Raw genomic sequence first — 24,567 nt, 5'->3', positions numbered from 1 at the left:
TTTGAGGAGTTGTGGAGAGTGGCCCAATATTGCCAAGGGGAGCATAAAAGACCCTGTTGCAACAGAGAGATCAACCTCTGGAAGGAAAATATAGTATGTAGGGGAAATATTATGACTGAATGCTGAGGTATGTGTGTAAGCAGTGACTTTGGGGTTCCAAACCCTCCAGGAATTGCAGAGTCCAAGGGAAGATAGGTAAGAAGCAAAAGACCAAGAGTGAAATCAGTGATCCCGGGTGAATGGGCGGGAGACATCCAGAGTAGGGTTTGATACTGCATTAAAATGCCCTCCCAGCAGGAGTGTGCCCTGGGGAAGGGTTGCTATCAATTGTGTTAGGTTTTGGAACATCTGTTTATGTAGTTGTGAGGGAACCTAAAAACTAATGAAGGTGTAAGGCTTCCCGTCTAGTGTGCCTACCACCCCAACAAATCTCCCCAGTGGGTCATGTAGTTCCTGGGCAATCACCAATGAAAAGGAATTGTGGAGAAGGATTGCTGTGCCCCTGAAACCTCTAGTGAAGTCCGATTGAAAGATTCGATTATAGCTGAAGCGACACAGGAAGGGACATCGACTACCAAGAGGTTGGGTCTCCTGCAGAAGAGCTGCAGCAGGGAGGTGACTTTAACAGGTTTAAGGACACTGGTGAATTTAAAATGGTTCAGTAGACTGTTTAACTTCTAGGAGAGGAGAGTATGCTCCATGGCTGTGTCAGCAGTAGGTCTGGCGGAGTTCTGCTACATGGAACTCCGTGGAGTAAAGAAAACACTTCATGAACTCCTGGCTAACTCATTGGGAGCGGGCAAAGTTGTGCTTGCTGCATGTTTGTGCTGATTGATGCAAGTTTCATGCACCATGTTGCAAGCGCAAGCGGAACGGTACCATATCATCACCCACACGCATGGCCATCTAGTTAGTCCTATTCTGTGTAGGGTGCTGGGCCTACTTCAATCCCTACTTTATCCTAACCTTATGCAATGAGTCCTCCCCTGCTTTACATCTATTTCCTTAGTTTGTGTATTTATGTATTTTAAGTTTTTGCCTTTTTTAATATTCTGTGCCTTTTTTATTCCTTTATTAGTTTTTCCCTAACTTCCCCTAACTTAATTTCTTCCTCTCTATTCTTTCTTTTCCCGCTGTCTTTGTTTTTTATATCACCCCCAGCACCATGGCAGAATGTGGGGGACATGGTGGTGTCAGTGCAGGGGGTGCGGTGAACCACACAACCCGTGGGGGGTGCAGCCTGCTGCCATCTTTAGTGAGGAGGAGGTGGCTGCACTTGTATTTTTGTGCGGCGCCACCTCCCCCTCATGCTGGCAGCAGGCCTGGCGGTGGGTACAGCATGAAGGAGTATTGGCTTCTGTGAGGAAGGGTGTGTCGTTGAGTCTGCTGACACTCTAGGGTTTGGTGCACCCAGCAGCAGCTGATGCACTGCTGGGTCAACATAATTGACCGGTAGAGGGACCAGCTCGGCCTGCGGGCATCCAGGTTGTGGGGATTGGTGAGTACTACTAATGAATTATTATTAATGTTGTTGTGTCCTGTCCTAGAATACTATTTTTTTCAAATAACATGCTTCTCACACTCAGAGGTAAATTAGGTTTGCGTAACATTATGAATATTATGTGATGCAATTTGAGCGAGCCAGGTGCTCGGTGCTACCTAGTTCTGCTTGTTGCTGTAGGAGCTCTCTTGGGCTCATTATGCTGACTATGCTGGTCATGCTGATTTCTCTGTCCTCCTGTCACTAAGATAGTGGTACTGTGGTAGTAGTAGTAGAAGTAAGTAATATGTATCAGTGGGTATGTGTTCTCTGTGTCTTTCTTGTTATGTAGCTTGTACAGTCACAAACATTCTTCCAGGGATCTATGCACTGAAAAAAGGGAAACTCACTGAATTGGCCCATTAAAGGGGGTTTGGTAATGTAATTTCTGAAGCAAAGATTATTTGTTGCAATTAATTAGTATTTCCAAATGTAGTTTAGGAAATTTAAAATAGCGCTTAGGTAAGGTGCCAGAAAGTAGGAATACGTCAACTTAATTATATTAGGCAATCTGATTCAGAAAAGTAGTATAGTACAATGCCAATCTGTTACTGTGGTTGCCTTTGCCTGTCAAAATCTTTTCTAGGAGATTAATGCCCACTAATCTATTTTTGTTATCTTCTTTATTTCCTACATCAGCACCTAAGGGCAAGAAGGGGACATTGGAGGGTTGAGCCAAGGAAGTTGTTGACCACCAGTGCCACAGCGGGTAGAAGTTCCACCAACACCATCAGCACCACAGCAGATGGCTCTGCTGGCCCCAGTTAGTTCTTGTTAATATTTATTTCCCTAACTTTTAACTCACCCCAATTAATTAATTTGTCCTCCTTTCTCTTATGCTGTGACATTTTTCAAATGCTCTTCATTCTATTCAATGCTCATTCATGTTAACCCACCCTGCATTATCCTTTTTTCTCCATTTCTTGCTTTTGTAGCTGACTACCTCTTGTTTCTGTAATCTGTAGCTTAAGCTTTCTTCTGCTAGGTTATGCTGTCCCTCTCTCCTAGCCTTTATTATAACCTGTGGACTGGTACTGTAAGACACTAGATTAGGTAGTCTACTGTGAACATTGCAGAGTTTGCAGACCAATGCAAGTTCTTCTACCCTTGTTTGTTGAGAAGGCTTTCTATTTTTTGCTCATGCTCTTGCTCATGCTCAAATGACGTGAGAGTGGCAAAGGTTATGGGAACCACAACCCCAGTGCTGTGTTGTATTATCCCGGCAGTTTCGATGACAGTACAGCATGACAGTAAAGTAGCATGGGGATGTTCCCATTGCATTTTCCAAAATTGCTAACCAAACCCAAACCATTTGTTCTTCATTGACCAATTTATTCTACCCCTTCATTGCACTTGAAATGACTCACAGTAATCATCCTATCTCCGCCCCTCCATTACCGTTGACTTGATTTCTGGATGTTGTTTTCTGACATTGTCAGCCAGCAAAATGCCCAAAGTGATATTTTAGATGAAAGAGGAGATCTCACGAACTCGTCATGTGTTGTTGTATTGTGAAAAAAAGGGGGAGGTGTATGGGGCATCTAAAATGTGTAATGTTGTTTTTTCTAGCCACACAGACCACCAGTGCCAGGGTCAGCACCAGTGCACCAGATGCAGCACCTGAAGGGAGAGTCTCTGCAGCAGTAGGGACGGGTGATGGTAAGTCTCACTGCTTGAATATTGATAATTACTAGAATACCCACTGTATTTGTTAAGTAAGCCAGATCCCATCCATCCATCATCATCCATGACCTCCCTGCTCATGGTACTTTTAGAGGCATGAGTCTGGCCCATGGGCCACGATGTGATGATGGAGATTGATCCCACTCATCTGCAGCATGGTTCAATATGGCCCTGCAGTATTAGCTGTGCAATATGCATCTGTTTCTTTTGATTTACAAAGATTTGAATGGATTGAAAACCGAAACAAAAATAAGGTGTCTTTCTCTTCCATCCCCTAGTACCAGCCATATATGTCCCTAACTTCTGCTCACATTGAGAAAAATAAATTGGCATGTGCCAACTGTTATGGCCCGGACAAGTGGTTCATACTTCATATGGTTTCCATAATGGATTTATGCCTGTTCAAATTTGACATTCATCAACTTTCAGTTTCAACTAAAGTGACTGACTAAGCCTAAGCTAAATCATCAGTGAATCACTCCCCCCACCACATTCTAAGAAAAACCTCTACTGAGTTTTTCGGAGTGCGTTACTTCATCACACATGTGACAGATATCCCTTCTGCCATTTTACTATTTATAATAGAGCAGACTGGATTTCTGTCATGTTTGTAGCGGAGTAACCCCCTCTGCCAAACTAAATCAGCCCCTAATTCAAGTTTTATTTCCTTTACCTTAACTTACTGCCAAGTGTATGTATTTGATTTAAATAATTTGTGTTTGAGAGTGGGGCCAAGAAGTAAAGTGAGATTAAAGGTCTCATTTCAAGCTTGGCAGATGGAAAAGTCCGTCCGCCAAACTCGCAATAGGGGGGCCACCGCCTACGCGGTGACATCCCCCCAAGATTCATTAAGAGTTTCCCATTAGGTCAGCAGGGGCAAACCTAAGTTTCTTCCCATCAGCCTAGCAGGAAACATGCTACAGCATTGTTTCTGGCTCGTAATTGAGCAAGTGGCAATGCTGTAGCCAGCAGGGTGCTCCAGCACCCACTCAATGTTCACTGCCTGCAAAGCAGACAGTGAACATTGTGACAGTGCTGGGCAGGGGGGTCCCTGCACTGCCCATGCCAAGTGCCCCCCCTGTGGCCCTCTGCACCTGTTCCCCTAAGGCCTTTTTATGGCACTGTTACTGCCATGAAAAGGCTGGCGAAGAACGAGGTGGTAATCCGCAGGGCAGTGCTGCATTCAGCGCTGCCCTGGCGGATTAGGCTCTCTATCACAGCCAGACTGCCGGAATCCAAAATCCTGGTGGAGCTGATGGTTCCCTGGCAGTCAGACTGCCGCCATGGTTGTTAGATGGTGGTCAGACCGCCACGCAAGCGTGGCAGTCGTAAGACCACCACACTCGTAATGAGGCCCAAAGTGTCTGTGATTGTCTTCTGTGGAAGGGATACTCTGTGATAAACATACCCCAAAAAAATCTATATACATTGTTCCTTTCCCTGCAATACAGTGCATTGTTTTTCCCACCATCTACTTAAGCCAAACAGAGGGGGTCATTGTGACCCCGGCGGTGAGTGGTAATGTGGCGGCACTACCGTCAATAGGCTTGCGGTACATACCGCCACATTATGAGAATGGCGGGTTGGCTGCAGCCAACCCACCACTTCTCCACTCATACCGCCATGGCGGTATCAGCCGCCAGGTCGGAGATGTCTATCTCCAGCTCGGTGGCTGTTATAGTACCGCGGCGGCAATATGAGCCTGCCTACAACCATGGTTTTCGTGGCATTAGCAACGCCACTAAAACCATGGCGGTAGGCCCTACTGGTGACAGGGAATTTCTTTCCTGTCATCAGTAGGTGGCTCCCCCACCCCCCCAACACACACCTGACAACCCCCACCCCCTCCTTCCAAACTCCCCCCACCCCTTCGGATCCACACACATACCCCCTCACCCCCATACACGCAAAAACGGACACACTCACAGACACGCACCACACCTACATGCAATCACTCACACTGGCATACACGCATTCATACACACCTACTTCCAGACATGCTCGCACACATTCTTACAACGATCACACTGACATGTAGACCCACACTCACGTCACTCTTCTTACATGCATTCACTCACATGCATACACCCACACAAACAACACAACACACACAGTCACATTCACACACACACTCAGACATTTATGCACACACTCAGACACACACACACAACACCCCCCACCCCTTCCCTGTCGAAAGCCCGACTTACCTTGGTCGAGGAGGTCTTCTGACAGGGAACGGGAAGAGGGATGGCTACCGCCAGCAGTTCCCCATCAGCAGAACACCGCCAGGCTGTATTATTGGACATAATATGGCTGGCGGTGTTCTAATTTCATGGCGGTGCTGGTGGTAACAGCAGCAGCTTACCACCTTCCGCCAGTGTGATCACTGCCGGATTTCCACCCTTCTTGTGGCAGAAGTCCAGCATTGATCATAATATGGGGGACGGATGGTAGCTGCGGTGACGATATGTTGGCGGCCGTCACCGCGGCGGTAGACGTTTTTTACCACCATTGTTATAATGAGGGCCAGAATGTCTACTATCTGCATGGTATACACGGCGTGTGATATATAACCATCATCTACTTTTTGTAGTCAGGGTAGAATTGAAAGGCATGTGGAGAAGAGCAGGAAACAAAGATAATTTTTGTCTATTGCAGCTGCCCCATCTGCAGACTGCAGAGAGTAGCAAATTTGTAGTGCACCTGATGCGCTAGCTAGCACACTTCCAGTCAATTAGCACAGCAAGAATAGAACATGTGTACTCCATAGTGGATGATGCTTCACTCATTAAACAGAATTATTTATATTCTTTCCACACAGTGTCTGTGTGGTTTACGTTTTTGGGACATACTTTACCAGAAAACGCCATTGTTTTTTTTAAATATTATGCTGCCTCCTTTCAGCCAGTCAGTGGTTTTCTGAGTAATGTGTTGTAATCATGTCCCTCCCTATGACTGACTTTTGTAATCATCACATCAAAAATTCCAATGGCCCTGGGGGACCAGCAGCGATGTGCTTATGCTGTGCCCCTATGTCACTAACTGTTTACTATGGTTAGTACCCTTCTTTCCCCTCTGGAGACTAAGAATACTCTTATTTCTTCAGTGGAGCTTTGTGATGGCCTTTCAATTTTTTTTCATGATAAGAATCAAGCTATTTAGGATCTTTTTCCTAAGTCTTCCCTCCTTTCCCTCATTTGCTCCCTTGTTGTCTCGCTTGGCTCCCATCTCCCTTAAGAATCATCCAAGGATTTTGTCAACTGAAAGTCGGGATCCCACTCGACCCCTGCCCCCCAACCATTCTCAAACTAGCGATCTCTGTGGTTAATCCCATTGTGAATGGCCTACTTAATGAGTCTCTGGCACAGGTGGTCGTTCCTTCCAGGTTGAAGCAGGCCCTCCTACTCCCCCTACTCAAGAAGCTCTATGATAATTCTAAGATTTTGAGTAATTTTAGGCCCATCTCGCTGCTCCCTACTATGGCAAAGCTGGTGAAAAAAGTATTAATACACAGCTCACATCTTTTTTGTAAGAAAACCGTCTACTTCATGACTCCCAATCAGGTTTTTGCCCTGGTGATAGCACTGAGACTGCTCTTCTTGAGGTCTTGAGTATATCAAAGCTAGTCTTGACCAAAACTCCCTGGTTATGGTGATGCTTTTGGACCTCTCTGCAGCATTTGATATGGTCTTTCATGCTATTCTGCTTGAGAGGTTGGAAAGGATGGGTATTACTGATCACACCTTGCTATGGTTCAAATCTTTCATCAGGAACCAAAGTCAGGCAGTTTTTCACCTTGGTACCTCTGCAGCTAAACTCTTGGTTTGCCGAGTTTCACAGGGTTCAGCTCTTAGCCCTACCCTTTTTAATACATATATATGACCTGTGGCCAGTATTGTTGAGTCCTTGGGAGTGACATTAGTTTCCTGCATGGATGTCACTTAACCTTTTCTGGCCTTTCACGAAAATTCTCCCTCCTCATAGAGCTCTTTTAAGTTATGCCTCAGATCTGTCATGGACTGGATGAATACCAGTTATTTAAAATTGAACTCAGACAAAACTGAGATTCTTTTTTTTTTGTACCAACATTTAGCATGGATCTTGCCTCTGGTGGCCATCGGAGTATGAACCTCTTCCCTGCCCCTCAACGGTGGTAAGGAACCTTGGGTTCAAATTGATTCTGAGCTGACGTTTGAGCCACAGATTAAAGCATTGTCCAGTTCCTGTTTCTTGACTCTGAGATCCTTGAGAAGTATGCTTTACCTTATTCCCATGGAACACCAAAAAAGAATTGTACATGCTTTGATCACCTCCAAACTGGGCTATTGTAACAGTTTATATAACAGGCTTCCTAGCTATCTGATTCAGCATTGTCAAATGATTCAAAATATGGCTGTCCGCTTGATCCTTAAAATTCATCTGCGACAGCTTCATTGGTTACCCCTCATCTTTGCCTTTAGAATTTTTTATCTAAAAGGACCTATTTATCTTAGGTGCCTTGTCAAGTTGTCCTTTCAGGCCTGCTCCTTGCGTTCTAACACCCTGAAACTGTTTCGAATTCCCTGCATATATAAGTCTAGAAAAGAAGGCTGTTTTTTTGCCTATCTGACAGCAAGACTTTGGAATGTACTGCCTTTTGCCTTGAGAAAATGTCCTTCTGAAATGGCTTTCAAAAAAGGTCTTAAAATGTATCTCTAATCCTGTTCAAATGATGTCCTAACTCTGGCTCTCCTACTTGGACAATGAGACATCCCCTTCTTCTAGGACCGGGACATCTTGTTAGGTAGCTGTGTGCTTTAGAAATGCATTGTATTGTATATAAAAAAAGTGTTTGCACAGACCATTCTTTACAATTTGTCTTTTTTTTTTTTTTCTTTCTTGATATAGCTACTCCACCTCCACCATTGACCCTTTTGAAATTGTTATTTTGAAGGGACAGAGTTGTGGGTAGAGAGGGTGAAAGTTTGGGAAGGGCGATTCTGGACATTGGATTTGGCCATTTATTTTAGAAATTAGTTGGGGATGGGTAAAGATGTTGGAGAGGGTATGTTGTGGGTTTAGAGGATGGGGTTAACAGTTTAGTATTTATATTTTTATGTGTTAGTAAAGGGGACATTTTTACAATCCACTTTGTTTGAAGTTTTTTGTGTTTTACTTTTAACATTGCACTGATGCCTTTTCGTGCAGCCTTTCTTTTTAATCTTTATTTCTCTAAGTGTATGCCAGTTAGGAGGGCATGCTGTCATCCCCTATGTTGCCTACAGAAACATAGATAAACAAGCAAGCACTTAACTCAACTGCAGTATATTAGTTAAGTACTAATTAAAATAGTTCACTTCACCCCATAGGTCTCTTACCTGAAAAGATGAACTGATGACTGATGGCTGATCCCTCTGTCAATCTTCCAAGCTCCAACACCTTCCTAAAGGGTTTCACAAGGTGCCTTCCTATAGCCCCTTCGCTGCCAGGCCTTTTCACCCTCCTGTGCCAGGCCTTTTTTTGACTGTTTGGGGCAGTTCACGTTTAGGCCTTCATAACTTTTTGTTCACATGAGCTACCCACGCCAAGTTTGCGTCCTTTTTTTCCAACATCCTAGGGATTCTAGAGATACCCAGACTTTGTGGGTTACCTTGAAGGAGACCAAGAAATTAGCCAAAATTCAGTGAAAATTTAGTTTTTTTCAAAAAAATGGGATAAAAGGGCTGCAGAAGGCAGCTTGTGGTTTTTCCCCTGAAAATGGCACCAACAAAGGGTTTGTGGTGGCAAGATCACCATCTTCCCAGCTTTCAGGAACAGGCAGAGTTGAATTGGAAAACCCAATTTTTCAAAACAATTTTGACATTTTACTGGGACATACCCCATTTTTACTATTTTTTTGTGCTTTCAGCCTCCTTCCAGTTAGTGACCAAAATGGGTGGGAAACCAATGATGGATCCCAGAAAGCTAAACATTTCGGAAAAGTAGACAAAATTCTGAATTCAGCAAGGGGTCATTTGTGTAGATCCTACAAGTGTTTCCTACAGAAAATAACAGCTGAAATAAAAAAATATTGATATGGAGGTTAAAAAAAACAGCCATTTTTCTCCACGTTTTACTCTGTAACTTTTTCCTGCGATGTCAGATTCTTTAAAGCAATATACCGTTACGTCAGCTGGACTTTGCTAGTTGCGGGGATATATAGGGCTTGTAGGTTCATCAAGAACTCTAGGTACCCAGAGCCAATAAATGAGCTGCACCTTGCAATGGGTTTTTATTCTATACCGGGTATACAGCAATTCATTTGCTGGAATATAAAAAGTGAAAAATAGGTATCAAGAAAACCTTTGTATTTCCAAAATGGCCACAAGATAAGGTGTTGAGAAGCAGTGGTTATTTGCACATCTCTGAATTCCGGGGTGCCCATACTAGCATGTGATTTACAGGGCATTTCTCAAATAGATGTCATTTTTACACACTGCCTTACATTTGGAAGGAAAAAGTGGAGAGAAAGACAAGGGGCAATAACACTTGTTTTGCTATTCTATGTTCCCCCAGGTCTCCCTATAAAAATGGTACCTCACTTGTGTGGGTAGGCCTAGTGCCCATGAAAGGAAATGGCTCAAAACACAACGTGGACACATCAATTTTTTTCACAGAAAACAGAGGTTTTTTTTGCAAAGTGCCTACCTGTGGATTTTGGCCTCTAGCTCAGTCGGCACCTGGGGAAACCTAGCGAACCAGCGCATTTTTGAAAACTAGACACCTAGGGGAATCCAAGATGGGGTGACTTGTGGGGATCTGACCAGGTTCTGTTACCCAGAATCCTTTGCGAACCTCAAAATTTGACCAAAAAAACACTTTTTCCTCTCATTTCGGTGACAGAAAGTTCTGGAATCTGAGAGGAGCCACAAATTTCCTTTCACCCAGCGTTCCTCCAAGTCTCCTGATAAAAATGGTACCTCACTTGTGTGGGTAGGCCTAGCGCCCACGAAAGGAAATGGCCCAAAACACAACGTGGACACATCACATTTTTTCACAGAAAACAGTGCCTACCTGTGGATTTTGGCCTCTAGCTCAGCGGGCACCTGGGGAAATCTAGCAAACCAGTGCATTTCTGAAAACTAGACACCTAGGGAAATACAAGATGGGGTGACTTGTGGGGCTCTGACCAGGTTCTGTTACCCAGAATCCTTTGCAAACCTCAACATTTGGACAAAAAAACACATTTTCCTCTCATTTCGGTGACAGAAAGTTCTGGAATCTGAGAGGAACCACACATTTCCTTCCACCCAGCGTTCCCCCAAGTCTCCCGATAAAAATGGTACCTCACTTGTGGGTGTAGGCCTAGCGCCCACAAAAGGAAATGGCCCAAAACACAACATGGACACATCACATTTTTTCACAGAAAACAATGCCTACCTGTGGATTTTGGCCTCTAGCTCAGCCGGCCCCAGGGGGGGCAGAAAAGGCCTAAAATAAATGGGGAGCGCCCTTGCGTGACGGCGCAAAAAAAAAGATCCCTGGTGCCTAGTGGTTTCTGCCCCCCTAAAATCAGCCGATCTGCCCCCAAAGCGGGCAAAAATGGCCTAAATACAATTTGCTCCCCTTACGTGAAATTCACACAAAAAAAAAACTCCTTGGTGTCTAGAGGTTTCTGTCCCCCTTGGGGGCAGATTGGCCTCATAAAAATGGCCTAAATATAATTTGCCCCCTATGGGAGCGACCCTTGCCTAAGGTGTCGCTCCCACCTCTAAAATAAAAAAGAAAACAAAAACAAAACAAAAAAAAAAAAAAAAAATTATCCCTGGTGCCTAGAGGTTTGTTCCCCCTGGGGGCAGAAAAGGCCTTAAAAAAAAGTCCCCCCCGGGAGCGACCCTTGCCCAAGGGGTCGCTCCCTCATGCCAGTTTCATTTATTAAAATAAATCTCTGGTGTCTATTGGGCTTTTCAGCGCTTTTGAAACGCTCAGAGAGACTTCAAAGGGAAGGAAATTCCTTTCCTTCCCTTTGAAGCCTCTCTGGGCCTCCCCCACGTGATCGGAAGAGAAATGCTTTGCATTTCTCTTCCAATCGTGCTGGAAGCTGAGCTTCCAGCGTGATGGGAGGAGGCCCTGTGACAATCAGTGCGCAATCGCGCGCTGGCATCACAGGGGGGGTGGGGGATTCGGGGGTGGAAGGGGACGGGCTTCCCCTTCCATCCCTGCCTTGGGGGGGGTGGGGGGAACCCCACAGAGGGAGCGCAAGCGCTCCCTCTGGGCTCTGTGCCCAGGACGTAATGGTTACTTCCTGGGCACAGGAGCACTGTGACTCAGGATGTAACCATTACGTCCTGGGCACAGAAGGGGTTAGTACTGATAGTGTGGTAACAGGGAAGGCATCACAGCGAAATCCCACACCCACCTAGGTGACCTGATCTCCAACTGTAGGATTAATCAAAAGAATCACAGACAACTAAATTGAAAGAATAACTGAGAGTTAGTAGGTTATACATATCCATCTATATTACCACTTTAGAAAGACTGAGGACAGACTGCTACCACCTTGACACAATAAAGAATATCGTATACCAAAAACTAGCAACAGTAAATTATTCTGAGCAATGGTGAGCATGGAATTTGAAAACCAAAGTTATGAAATCCTTGTCATAAAAAATATACTCAAAGACTGTACTCTGTAGTTGACAAGGTTAAGCTGTTGATTGACGCATAACAAATGTCTGAATAATGATGTGTTGACTTTGAGAAATGACATTTGTTCTTACTTATGTGTAGTTGGTTTAGTTGGAGTAGTGTGGGCTATTGCTCAGGTAAGGGAAGATCCCACTGTGAGTTGGTGCCGCATTTAACCACATCCACCCCTCCAAGTGTGGGATCTATTTAGTGTTAATGAACTTAAGTCACACCTCAATAAATCACACAGCCAGGGAGAAGAGGGTTAGGGATTAGATGAATAGATGGGAAACGGGATTTGGGTAAAAGAATGACAAAGACAAACACAACAACACTATTAATCAGGGCAATGAGCAGCACATCATCATCACCAATCAGTTTTGGAAGGAAATAAATGAAGGAAAGACTATGACACAGTTCAGTGAAATGCACCGCAAACAGTACTTCTGCCCCTTAGGCCCAAGGTATTAGATATCCAAATTTTCTGTCATCTAGGTTTGAAACAGCAGAGTGAATTGAACCCACTTAGTTCTAAAAAATGTGATTGTAAAAAGAAAAATCATACTATATTGCCAAATTGGGCGCTGCATCTGCATTCTCCTCAAAATGTCTGTCACTCTTGGGTGCTTGTGTCAAGACCAGTTCGGTAGATAAGCAGGAGTGTGAAGTTAATCTTTCGCTTTTCGGTGGCGCACGAGAAGAGAAGGCCAGCTGAATGTTAAACAGAAATAGTACTGAAAAGTCAAGGAGAAGACCAGAAGGAAGGTAAGCATCATGAGGGGTGTATGAAGAAGACCCAGAGGCAGAGCAAAAAGGGTTCAGAGTTTCACTCTTGCCACCAGTGAAAGACATACGCTTAGCAGCATTTCCCAAATCAACACACTGCTCTCCATTCCACGCAGCTGAGTGCTAGGCCTTGGAGCCATGGTTTCAATTTGAAGAAGATAACTCCCTTCTTCTAGCTGTTGTTGATGAGGTAGTCCCACCTTGAGTCCTTATATCCTCCTCCTGACTCCGAATAACCCAGTCCCAGTCCCAACACGAGCAAGGTAGATGTGTAATACACTGTGGTTGAAGAACAAGTGGAAAAACTGAATTGCCATGTGTTTGTAACTAATTTAACTGCTCTGGTCTCTGAAGAACCCGAAAAAAGGAGTAGACCATACAGGTACATTTTTGCTTAGTTAGTTTGTAAAGGCCAAACACCATCAGGAAAAATGATCACCCATTAGGCACCAAACATTGCAATTCACCAAAATCAAGTTTACTATCAATTGAAGGCGCTCCCTCACTGTCTGCCACCACATAAATCATCACTCACAATCACTCACTCATTGTTGCAATATTTGTACTTATAGTTACGTCTTCCAATCCAAGCACAGGTAGGTTAGGTACATAATGGTATCTTTGAAGCAGTCTGCACATTGGAATTTGGTATTGGCACTCTTGTAAATAAATGATCTTCTGGGATAGCCCTGCTAAGTGATGCAGAAAACGGATAGGCATGTGAGGCATTTTGCCAGCTACACTGAACACTTGCTCAGCAGACACACAGAGTACAGGACAAGCCAGATACTATATTGCCAGCCTGCACATCTTCCCATACCAATGTTCCAATAGGTTTTGACCCACATACACCTCCTTTGGGTCATCCAAGTACTCCTGGAACATCCTCTGAATGGTCATTGGTGCTGCCACTTGCTCAACCTCTTTACCTTCACCTCTGCACTGGACTTAAGACCTGCCACTTGAAACCAAACCAGTGCAGAGGTTGGGTCCAATTCTTCTGTTGCTGTTGTTGCCAGTGTTCTTGTTGCTAGTGTTGGCTGCTGTGAGACTGTCCTCTCTGGAATTTGAAGACTGAACCCCAAACTACAGAGTGGGACTCTAAGTTCCAGCTGTTCTTCTTCCAGGTCTCCGGCTTACTGAACAATCCACCTCTTGTATTTTGAAACATACCCTTCAGAAAAATGAGTGAAAGAGGGCAGACTTTTTTTATAGTGTTGATCAAGTAGGTTTGCACAGATATACTCTTTGGACACAATGGTATCATTTTGCAGTCTTGCATTACAATTCAAGTGATAGCTAAGTTCTTAACCAAGACATGCGCTTCTGGGTTTTCTTTCACACCTCTGAGTGTGAACATTTGAGACACCTTCTTTAGCTGGTCCTGTAGCAGATGCAACAATGGGATAGCTTGGCCCATAGTACTGTGCTCCTTGCTTTCTTCCCGTGTAAAAACCTCAAAAGGGAGTAGCATCTGTGTCAGGCTTTTGAATAGGCCTCATTTGTCTGCATGCCTATCCCAATTGCATCCTCTCCTATTTAAATTAAAAGTAATTGATCTGTCTACTGTTCAAACAGATGTTCCAACATATAATTGGTTGAGTTCCAACATGTTGGCACCTCCTGTATCAGGGCTTTAACTGCTACTCGGTTAGCATGCTGAATAATCTGCAACTGCTTCCAGGCTTTAAAAGAATGGCTGAAGTGAGTTCAGATTTGTCTGCATATGGTCAGTATGTTGCTGACTATGTCTTCTTTTTTGAGAATATTTTGAACATACAGCCACCGTCTGACATGGCCTTGACTATGTTACTGCCATTGTCTGTGGCAACAAATCCAATTCAGAGACCTCTGGGTCGCAGCCATTCAGACACCTTGCTATTAAATACATCCAAGAAGTTTGTAGCTGTATGTGATTTCTCTATGGCGAACATAGCTACTGTTGCATGCCATCGAACAATCTTGAAAATTTCTTCAGAGCCAAAACTAACCCAGAAAAAGAGATCCAATGTGCAGTGATGCACATGTAATCAGTAGCCTGACAACTGATCCACATGTATGTCATTAGATGGATAGTGTGGACAACACTTTGCTGCAAAGCTTGTCCAACCAATTGCAGCACATCGTGATGCAACACTGGAACAGCAACTTTGGCAAAATAGGTCTGACTTGGAACCTTCAAATTTTGGGCAGATGGCTGCCACAAATTCTAGCAATAACACTCCTTCTACAAAAGAAAAAGGGAGGCAGTCCAGTGATAACATTTTTTCCAACTTCCCATTGTTGATTGGTTGCCGTTGTGAGGCCCTTCCTGCATAAACATGTCTGTAATAATAGCCTGGATTCTCTTCTTTTCTTGGGCCACTGACACAGGCAACTGTCAAGAAGTAGGTGGTGGTAGACACAATTGTGCATTGTGGGGCAGTTAATTTATGCTGTGGTGTCTCCATCTGACTCTGAGTCTTCCTAAGCAATTGTGAAATCATTGAGGTTGATGATTCTGGTGCACTGCTGGGGATAGGCCTATTTGCTTGAGGATGTCACTGTGTCCTTCCTCATCTCCCACCATGATTGGACCAGTTGTGGCTGATGTTTCCTGGTTCTCCTCACCTTCACCACCACAACCACATCCAGCAGTTTTTTAAGGTGCTCCTCCTACCGGATTGCATGATGTCTTTTCATATGGATTGTTTGACCTCCAGTACCATAATGTGTACAAGGCTTAATCTGACAAACACTTGTGTGGCAAGTTGAGCATATTACAATGTTCTCCTCCTGTTTGCCAAGCATAAAAAAGTCCCAAACTGGGGAGGAGTGCCTTCTTAGTGGGCCACTACTAAAGTCTTAAGAAGAACTGGAGGTAGGTGAGTATGTTGATTGCCTCTCTGCAGTACATACTTCTACTGAGGTAGGGGTAGGTGCAGGTCTCAGCTGGGGCTTTACAAATATGGGAGCTGCTGGTACTACCTGTGATAACACTGAAGAAAACACTAACATTAAGTCAGCAATGCAAAATACAAAAGTTAACTGAGCTATAAAAATGTTACACCACACATCCCCCTATGCTATCAAATATTACCCCACAACATGTACACTTTTTGCACAAAACAATGCAAACAATAGCCACATTTTTTATTTAATTCAATGACATCCCAGCCCTAAACGGAGTTTTAAAACCATACACCACATAAACATTTATTTCATGCACTGATGGCTACTAGTACTGGGCCTACTGGCTAGATGGGCAGTTAAAAGTCCACGCCACATAGTAAAATAAATTAGTTTTGCAAATGTAACAAACATGGCGAAAGGGTACAGAGCTGTGCAACAATTTCCCTTTACAAAAGATGAAAAATCTATGAAATGTAAAATAAATAACTAGGTCCATACTTAAACTCCAGAGTACCCACCACTATAAAATTTTAAAATCAAATTAAAGTACAAAGAAATAGTAGTGGATGCTCAAGCAAACAAACAACATCCTTATACAATAGTTTTTTAACTTACTTGTATGATATCACAAAACAAAGTCCTTCAATCAAAAAGTATAGTTCCAGGAGACAAACAGAGTGATCCTGTCACCTCAAACTCCAAGTGATGAGCGACCAGGAGATGGACAAGGCACTGGGAGGAGCCTGCTAGACAGGGGCAGGAAGTTGGAGTCTCTGGGGTACTGCCTTCCTGTTTGGAAACAAAGGTTTCTCACACTAAAAAACAACTCAACTGACCCATTGGAGAAGAAAATCCACTTATAAACCTCTTTTTTACTAGATTTAGATGCATCTGAAGTAGAAAATCTACTTGAGGTACTGTCCCGAGTGGCACTGATTTTGCTGGCGTTGCAGCTGGAAGCCGTGGGAGCTCGCTCATTAGCAGCCGGAGAGTATTGTGTCACTTGTGAGCAAGTGCAACAACAAATCTCATGCATGCGACTGGAAAAAATCACTCAGCTTGATGCTGGATGTCGGAATTCAGGAACTCTGGACTACTCCGCGTAGCACGAAGTGTCTGAAATTTGAAAACTTTACAAGCGGAGCAGAGTTTTCCATCTGAGCAAAGCCAGCACTAAATAGGTGGGAACCTCTAGTTGGAGTAACAGTGGCAGGGTCATGGAGCAGATAGGATTGTCACAAGCGCATACCTTCACAGCAATCATTTGTAAAAACAAATAATCAAACATAACACTGAATAGAACAATCCCCACCACCCCACACTTCTATCAAGGAAGTATCTGTCACCCACAAAACTCCCATCAGCAACAAATAAACACATTAGATGGCACAAATGAGAAACCCCTCTTCTTCACCCACCTCAACAAACTTTGAATTCAGATGATATATATGCTCATCAAGCACCCTGGCCAAGGGTATGGTCTGACATTGAGTATTAGGCTTGAACAAAGAGGCTGGAAACTCCACCTTGAGATCCATAGTAGTGGCTGTTGCATCCCCTTCAGATTCAGAGAAGGCTTTGGAGGCTGGAGGCTGGAGGCATGACGCCGACCATAGATTCGGGCTGGGAGTCATTGAGGTCGAGGGGGATCTCTATTGTTCCCCTTTCTTCCTAGGTTTGGGCTGATGTTGAGATGTGTATCACATACATGCAGGCTCAGAGTTGGTATGGACAAGTGTAGATCTCCTTTTGGGGGTCATATTTACGCAGTGATCTTTGTTCAGTGACCCATTCCCAAGCAGTATCAGGGGTCTCAAAAAATTAAGGGGGTCATTCCAACCCTGGCGGTCGGTGTTAAAGCGGCGGCTAACCCGCCAACAGGCTGGCGGTAAAAAAAATGGAATTCCGACCCTGGCGCAAACCGCCAACAGAGACCGCCACTTCAACACACCGCCCGCCACGGCGGGACAAACAAACAGCGCAGCGGTCACCGCCAACAGACAGGCGGGAGCCAATGTACCGCCCACCCTATCACAACCCACCAATCCGCCACCTTTTCCGGGGCGGTAGCTCCGCCGATAAAAACACGGCGGAAACAGCCATTTCGAACGGAAAACGCTCACCTCCATACACCCCACGAGGAATCTGGACAGCATGGAACCCGAACTCCACATCCTCCCAGCGATTGTCTTCCTGCTCCTCTACCAGGAGCACGAACGCTGGCGCAGAAGACAACGCTGAGTACTGCACCTACGACACAGGGGAGGGGGGAGGGAAAAAATTACGGGGACACACATATGCGACACACCGACCCCCACCCTCACCCACTACAACACACACATCAATGCATAGCAATACATCACAGTTACCCCCCCCAAACCCCCTGGAAGAATGCAAAGACAAAAGGAAATGATTCGAAACATTGGAATATATTGTATCACTGGCTTATAAATATATCACACATCTAAAACCTTTATATACATTAATTTTAAAGTCCGAAAATTGTAGCAGGCATTGTCCGTGGACCACTGGGCCCAAATCACATGGGCAAAGCCCACACAGGATACCTGACTCCAACGGAGAGAACACTGCAGGGGCATCAGATAGGAAAACTACAGGCACCTCAGGGGGAAGGGAACGGGGGCACCTCAGCCAGATGAGTCCACGACGCCAGATCCACGAGGGGCCTCCATGGCCACTGTTCCATCCTGGGGAGTGCAAAGCCACAGTCTCTCAAGTCTCGACAGTGGGTGGGTTTCCCACTGTGCCATCCTCGGGAGTGCAAAGCCACAGTCTCTCAAGTCTCGACAGTGGGTGGGTTGCCCACTGTGCCATCCTGGGGAGTGCAAAGCCACAGTCTCTCAAGTCTCGACAGTGGGCGGGTTGCCCACTGTGCCATCCTGGGGAGTGCAAAGCCACAGTCTCTCAAGTCTCTACAGTGGGCGGGTTGGCCACTGTGCCATCCTGGGGAGTGCAAAGCCACAGTCTCTCAAGTCTCTACAGTGGGCGGGTTGGCCACTGTGCCATCCTGGGGAGTGCAAAGCCACAGTCTCTCAAGTCTCGACAGTGGGCGGGTTGCCCACTGTGCCATCCTGGGGAGTGCAAAGCCACAGTCTCTCAAGTCTCGACAGTGGGTGGGTTGCCCACTGTGCCATCCTGGGGAGTGCAAGGCCACAGTCTCTCAAGTCTCTACAGTGGGTGGGTTGGCCACTGTGCCATCCTGGGGAGTGCAAAGCCACAGTCTCTCAAGTCTCTACAGTGGGTGGGTTGCCCACTGTGCCATCCTGGGGAGTGCAAAGCCACAGTCTCTCAAGTGGATAACAGTCTCCACTGGTTCTGGAGGGGGACTGGTGCCCAGAGTGCTTCGTGCAGCCCTGCCCGACACAGATGCGGGCCTGCCCCTTCTGCCAATGGGCCAGCGGTGCTTGAGACGGCGGTGCCCAGTGCAGCGGTGCTTGAGACGGCGGTGCCCAGTTCAGCGGTGCTTGAGACGGCGGTGCCCAGTGCAGCGGTGCTTGAGACGGCGGTGCCCTGTTCAGCGGTGCTTGAGATGAAGGGCCAAGTTCAGTGGTGCTTGAGACGGCGGTGCCCAGTTCAGCGGTGCTTGAGACGGCGGTGCCCAGTTCAGCGGTGCTTGAGACGGCGGTGCCCAGTTCAGCGGTGCTTGAGATGAAGGGCCCAGTGCAGCGGTGCTTGAGATGAAGGGCCCAGTGCAGCGGTGCTTGAGATGAAGGGCCCAGTGCAGCGGTGCTTGAGACGGCGGTGCCCAGTGCAGCGGTGCTTGAGATGAAGGGCCCAGTTCAGCGGTGCTTGAGACGGCGGTGCCCAGTTCAGCGGTGCTTGAAACGGCGGTGCCCAGTGCAGCGGTGCTTGAGATGAAGGGCCCAGTTCAGCGGTGCTTGAGACGGCGGTGCCCAGTGCAGCGGTGCTTGAGACGGCGGTGCCCTGTTCAGCAGTGCTTGAGACGGCGGTGCCCAGTTCAGCGGTGCATCGGATGAGTGTCCAGGTCAGCGGATCCGGCCATGGCATGGAGGTCATTCGCCACCTGACCTGTGGCTGGCGGTGCCTTCCTGCCCATCTGTCGTGTGGCTTGCGGGGCCCTCCTGGGCTGCAGTACCGGGCCTGTGGGTGTCCTCCTGCCCACCTGGGATGGGGCTTGCGGGGCCCTCCTGGGCTGCAGTACCGGGCCTGTGGGTGTCCTCCTGCCCACCTGGGATGGGGCTGGCGGGGCCCTCCTGGCCAGCTGGCCTGCTGGCGGACTTGTCGGGTGTGCTGCCCTTCCCACCCTTCCCTGTTCGCCTGTGGCCCTTCCCCACCTTTGGCGGTGTGCCAGGTGGCACCACACTTCCTGCCGGAGCCATGGTAGGAATTTTGGTCCCTGGTGTCTTTGGCCTCTCGCGCCGGGCACTGGCAATCTTCGGATGCTTTACAGGGGGTGGGCTGGCCGTGCCTTGGCTCCTTACTGAACTGGCTGCCCTTGAGGGTGGGGGACTCCATAGTCCATGGCAAACTGTCTTTACAGGTCCCGCTTTTGTGGTGGCTGAGGTGCTGACTGGAGTCCTATGAGATGGACGGGGTGGGGGAGTTGTTGGAAAGAGGTCAAGTTTTGAAAGGAAAAGCAATTTAGAAAGAGTGGGACGGGTAGGTGTAGTGGGTATGGGAGTGGAGGAAGAGGTTGTGGTCGTAGGAGTTTTTAGTCTGGTGTCTTTGGGTGCAGGTGCTTGGGCTGGATGCTGTCGTGAGGTGGATGGCTGTTGGGTGGGTGGCTGCCTGCGTTTGTGTAGCTTGGAAGAGGGGGTCACAGACACACTGGGAGAGGACACAGGGGACATGTAAATGGTAGTGGGGGTGGTGACTGCACGTGTGCGGGGTGTTCTGGTGGGTGTGGTGGTGATGGACGTAGTGGCTGAAGATGTTGTGCATGCAGGTGTGAATGGAGACGTGACAGGGAGGGAGGAGGGAGACGAGGAGGAGGGGGACACAGTGGAGGCAGTGGGTGTTGGTATGTCTGCATGTGGATGTTGCTTGTGTGAATGCTTGTGTGATGTGTGGTGCTTATGTCTGGATGAGCTTCCCTTTGGTGTTGAGGTGTGTGCAGGCTGGTCTGATGGTGTGTCTGGGATAGGCAGAGGTACGGGGGATTGGGTATGGCTGGAGGAAGTTGGAGGGGGGAGGCTAGAGACAGGGACAATTGCTGCCATTACTGCTGAGGCCAGAGTGTTGAACGATCGCTGATGGGCAGCCTGACCAGAATGAATGCCCTCCAGGTATGCATTACTCTGGTGCACCTCCCTTTCGACACCCTGGATGGCATTCAAAAGGGTAGACTGCCCAACAATGATCGTCCTCAGGAGGTCAATGACGTCCTCACTGAGGGCAGCAGGGGTGACTGGGGCAGGGCCTGAGGTGCCTAGGGCGAAGGAGATGCCCACCTTCCTGGGTGAGCGGGCACGGGGCAAACGCTGAGGGGCTGCTGGGAGGGCGGTGCTGGTGCGCTGGGTGGCGGCTGTACCTGTTGTTGCGGGGGGCACGGATGTTGCCGCCACCACAAGGGAGCTCCCTTCAGAGGACGAGTCGCTGTCACTAATGCCTGCACGAGTCCCCGCTGTGGAGCTCCCCTCGCCCTCCGTCCCACTGCTGTATTCGGACTCCGTTGCATGGCCCTCCAGGGCCATGTGGGATGCAGCTCCCTCGTGCTCCGATGCCACTTCTCCTCCGCCTGATGATGCTAATGCACACATGAACAGGAAGACCACAAAAAAGGGGGGGGGGAGAAATAAAGACATGTTGAGTGCATGCATTGGCGACACCATTGGCGGAGAGGACAGACACAGAAGCCCCCTGCACTACGCCGCGCACTTGGGGTCGACTACGCAATCCGTGGGACATGGCCTACAAGCCTATGGACGACAACTGCACACATAGATGACACAGGGCCATGGATACCTGTACTTGGAACCCTACAGAGGTGGGGGGCGGGGGCACAGGGCCATGCCTTACGGAGGGGCCTAGCCTACAGAAATCGCCCTGGCCTAGGGATACCCCCAGCCCTCCTCCCCCACCCAGACACCTCCACTGCGCGCAAAGTCACCAGGATTGGAGTGTACTCACCCCCTTGTGTCTGCTGTGATGTCCTCACGCGCCCATCCAAATCGGGGTAGGCCGCCGCCAGGATCCGGGACATCAGGGGGGTCAAAGTACGACTGGCACCCCTCCCACGTTCGGAGGCCATCCCCAGCTGAGCCTCCGCCGTCTTCCTGCTCCAGCGTCGGATGTCCTCACATCTCTTCCGGCAGTGGGTGCCTGGTCTGTTGTGGACCCCCAGGGTCCGGACGTCCTTGGCGATGGCACGCCAAATATCGATTTTCTGGTGGGCGCTGACCTATGTGACATGTACAGGGAGAGAAGTATAATCATCACATTCTGCATGCTCCATGTGAGTGGCCCCCATCCCCACCCTTGCCATGTGGCACATGCTCTCATCTGTCGTTAGATTCATGCCTCAATCGCTCCCCTCCCCACCATCTTTCATCCACCCCACTCAACACAGGCATTGCCCACAAAGCATGGTCCCAGTGTACTTACATGTTGGTCTGGAGGACCGTAGAGTAGCGCATACTGGGGGAGGACCCCATCCACAAGTTTCTCCAACTCCTCCGCAGTGAAGGCAGGGGCCCTTTCCCCAGTCGCATGAGCCATTGTCTCTTCCAGACCGAGGTCACAGCTGCACTTGCAGTGTAGGTCCTCTCCTGTGGAAGATCAGGTATCGAGTGATTAAGCAGATAGAAAATGGCGGTCACGCCTGCGGCGGTGCGTACCGCGGCGGTGCGTACTGCGACCGCCGGCGCACATCGTCATTGGCTCCTGAAACCCATAGGGTTCAATGTTAACCAATGCTGCTTTGCGCCGCGGTCTTCGACCGCCTACCGCCACGGTGTGCCACGCCAGCGCATTGACCTCACATCCCATTGTCGCACTTCACAGGTCAGGCAGCCGCCATTTCAAGGGCCCACATGGCTTAATTTCTACTGCGTCACACATACCTAGGCCTTGCATCGATACTCATACAAGCCATACAATGCATTGGGAATCGTGTTATGTGCAAGCTGTGGGAACGTACCTGTGGGTTGATTGACTCTGTGCTCGCTGTTGTCCTTCATAGGCACCGTCCGCTGGGACATGCGAGGAGATGGAGGAATCTTCCCATGTACAGACCGCTGGTGGACCTGTCGACAATGGAGGAAAGACATGTCATACTGACATACAGGCTTGACCGAGCTACTATACAGGAACTGTGTGCCCAGCTGGAGGCAGACCTGATGTCACCCATCCGCCAACCCACAGGGATCCCCCCTCTAGTGCAGGTTCTGTCAGTACTCCATTTCTTTGCAAGTGGGTCTTTTCAAACAACAGTGGCCATATCATCAGGGATGTCCCAGCCCATGTTTTCCAAGGTGTTGTCCAGAGTGTTGTCTGCCCTGCTCAAACACATGCGGAGCTACATCGTGTTCCCTGAGGTGGGGGATTTGCCTACAGTGAAGGGTGATTTCTATGCCCTTGGACATATTCCCAACATCATTGGTGCCATTGATGGGACACATGTTGCTTTGGTCCCCCCCAGCAGGAGTGAACAGGTGTACAGGAACAGGAAGAGTTATCATTCCATGAATGCCCAGATGGTCTGTTTGGCTGACCAGTACATCTCCCATGTTAATGCCAAGTTCCCTGGGTCAGTGCATGACGCGTACATCATGCGGAATAGCAGCATCCCTTACGTGATGGGTCAACTCCAGAGGCACCGGGTGTGGCTATTAGGGGACTCTGGTTACCCCAACCTGTCCTGGCTACTGACCCCAGTGAGGAATCCCAGGACAAGGGCAGAGGAACGGTACAATGAGGCCCATGGGCGTACTAGGAGGGTGATCGAGCGGACTTTCAGCCTCCTGAAGGCCAGGTTCAGGTGCCTCCATATGACAGGTGGATCCCTAATGTACTCACCAAAGAAGGTGTGCCAGATCATCGTGGCCTGCTGTATGCTTCACAACCTGGCTTTGAGACGACAGGTGCCTTTTCTGCAGGAGGATGGTCCAGATGGTGGTGTTGTAGCAGCTGTGGAGCCTGTGGAGAGTGAAGGCGAAGAGGACGACATAGAGAACAGCTACACAGTAATACAGCAGTATTTCCAATGACACACAGGTAAGAGTACACACCGGCATATTACATTTACTTAAAGACTCCTACCTCTCTACTGTCTGACTTTTTCCCCCAGTGTATGGTAACTGGGTTGTGACTTTCCCTTCCGGTTTCAGAGATGTGGGCCCCACTGCGTGACATCTGCCCTGTTTCCCCATGGACTACAGCTGTGTGACAGTGGTATGTTGGCATCACTATGTAAATGCACATTTTGGCACGGTCATGTCTAATACATTTGTTCAAAATCACAGCCAGACTCCAGATTTTTTTGTGCAATAAGTGTGTTTATTACAGTGCTCTAAATTGGTGGGTGGTTGCAAATCGGTGAAGGGTGATGGTGGAGGATTGTCCATGGCAGAGTCCAGACTATCAGTATCACAGGTGCATTGTCCAAATGCCTGTGGAAAGTGGTGCAGGGGCAGTTTAAGGTTGGACAGGGTGTCAATGTGGGACAGTGGGATGACAATCAGGGCGGTATCCTTTGCTGGCGGGGGTCTTGGCATCTTACTCTGTCTTCTTCCTGGACCTCAGGGCCCGCTTGCGGGGTGGTTCTCCTTCTGCAGGGGGTGGGGTTCTGGTGGCCTGTTGGTCTTGTGTCGGGGCCTCCTGTCCACTAGCGCCGGCGGAGGTGGTAGGCAGTTCTTGGTCCATGCTAGTGACAGGGGCCCTTTGTGGTGCCACAGTGTCCCGCAATGTGGTGACTACCTGATTCAGAGCCACTACGATGGTGCCCATGGCGGAACTGATGTTTCTTAGTTCCTCCCTGAACCCCATATACTGTTCCTCCTGCAGAAGTTGGATCTCCTGAAACCTGGCCAGGACCGTCG

The sequence above is a fragment of the Pleurodeles waltl genome, chromosome 8, assembly GCF_031143425.1.
Source record: "Pleurodeles waltl isolate 20211129_DDA chromosome 8, aPleWal1.hap1.20221129, whole genome shotgun sequence".
NCBI lineage: Eukaryota > Metazoa > Chordata > Amphibia > Caudata > Salamandridae > Pleurodeles > Pleurodeles waltl.
The sequence above is the reverse complement of the archived record's forward strand: the minus strand, read 5'-3'. Positions refer to the sequence as shown.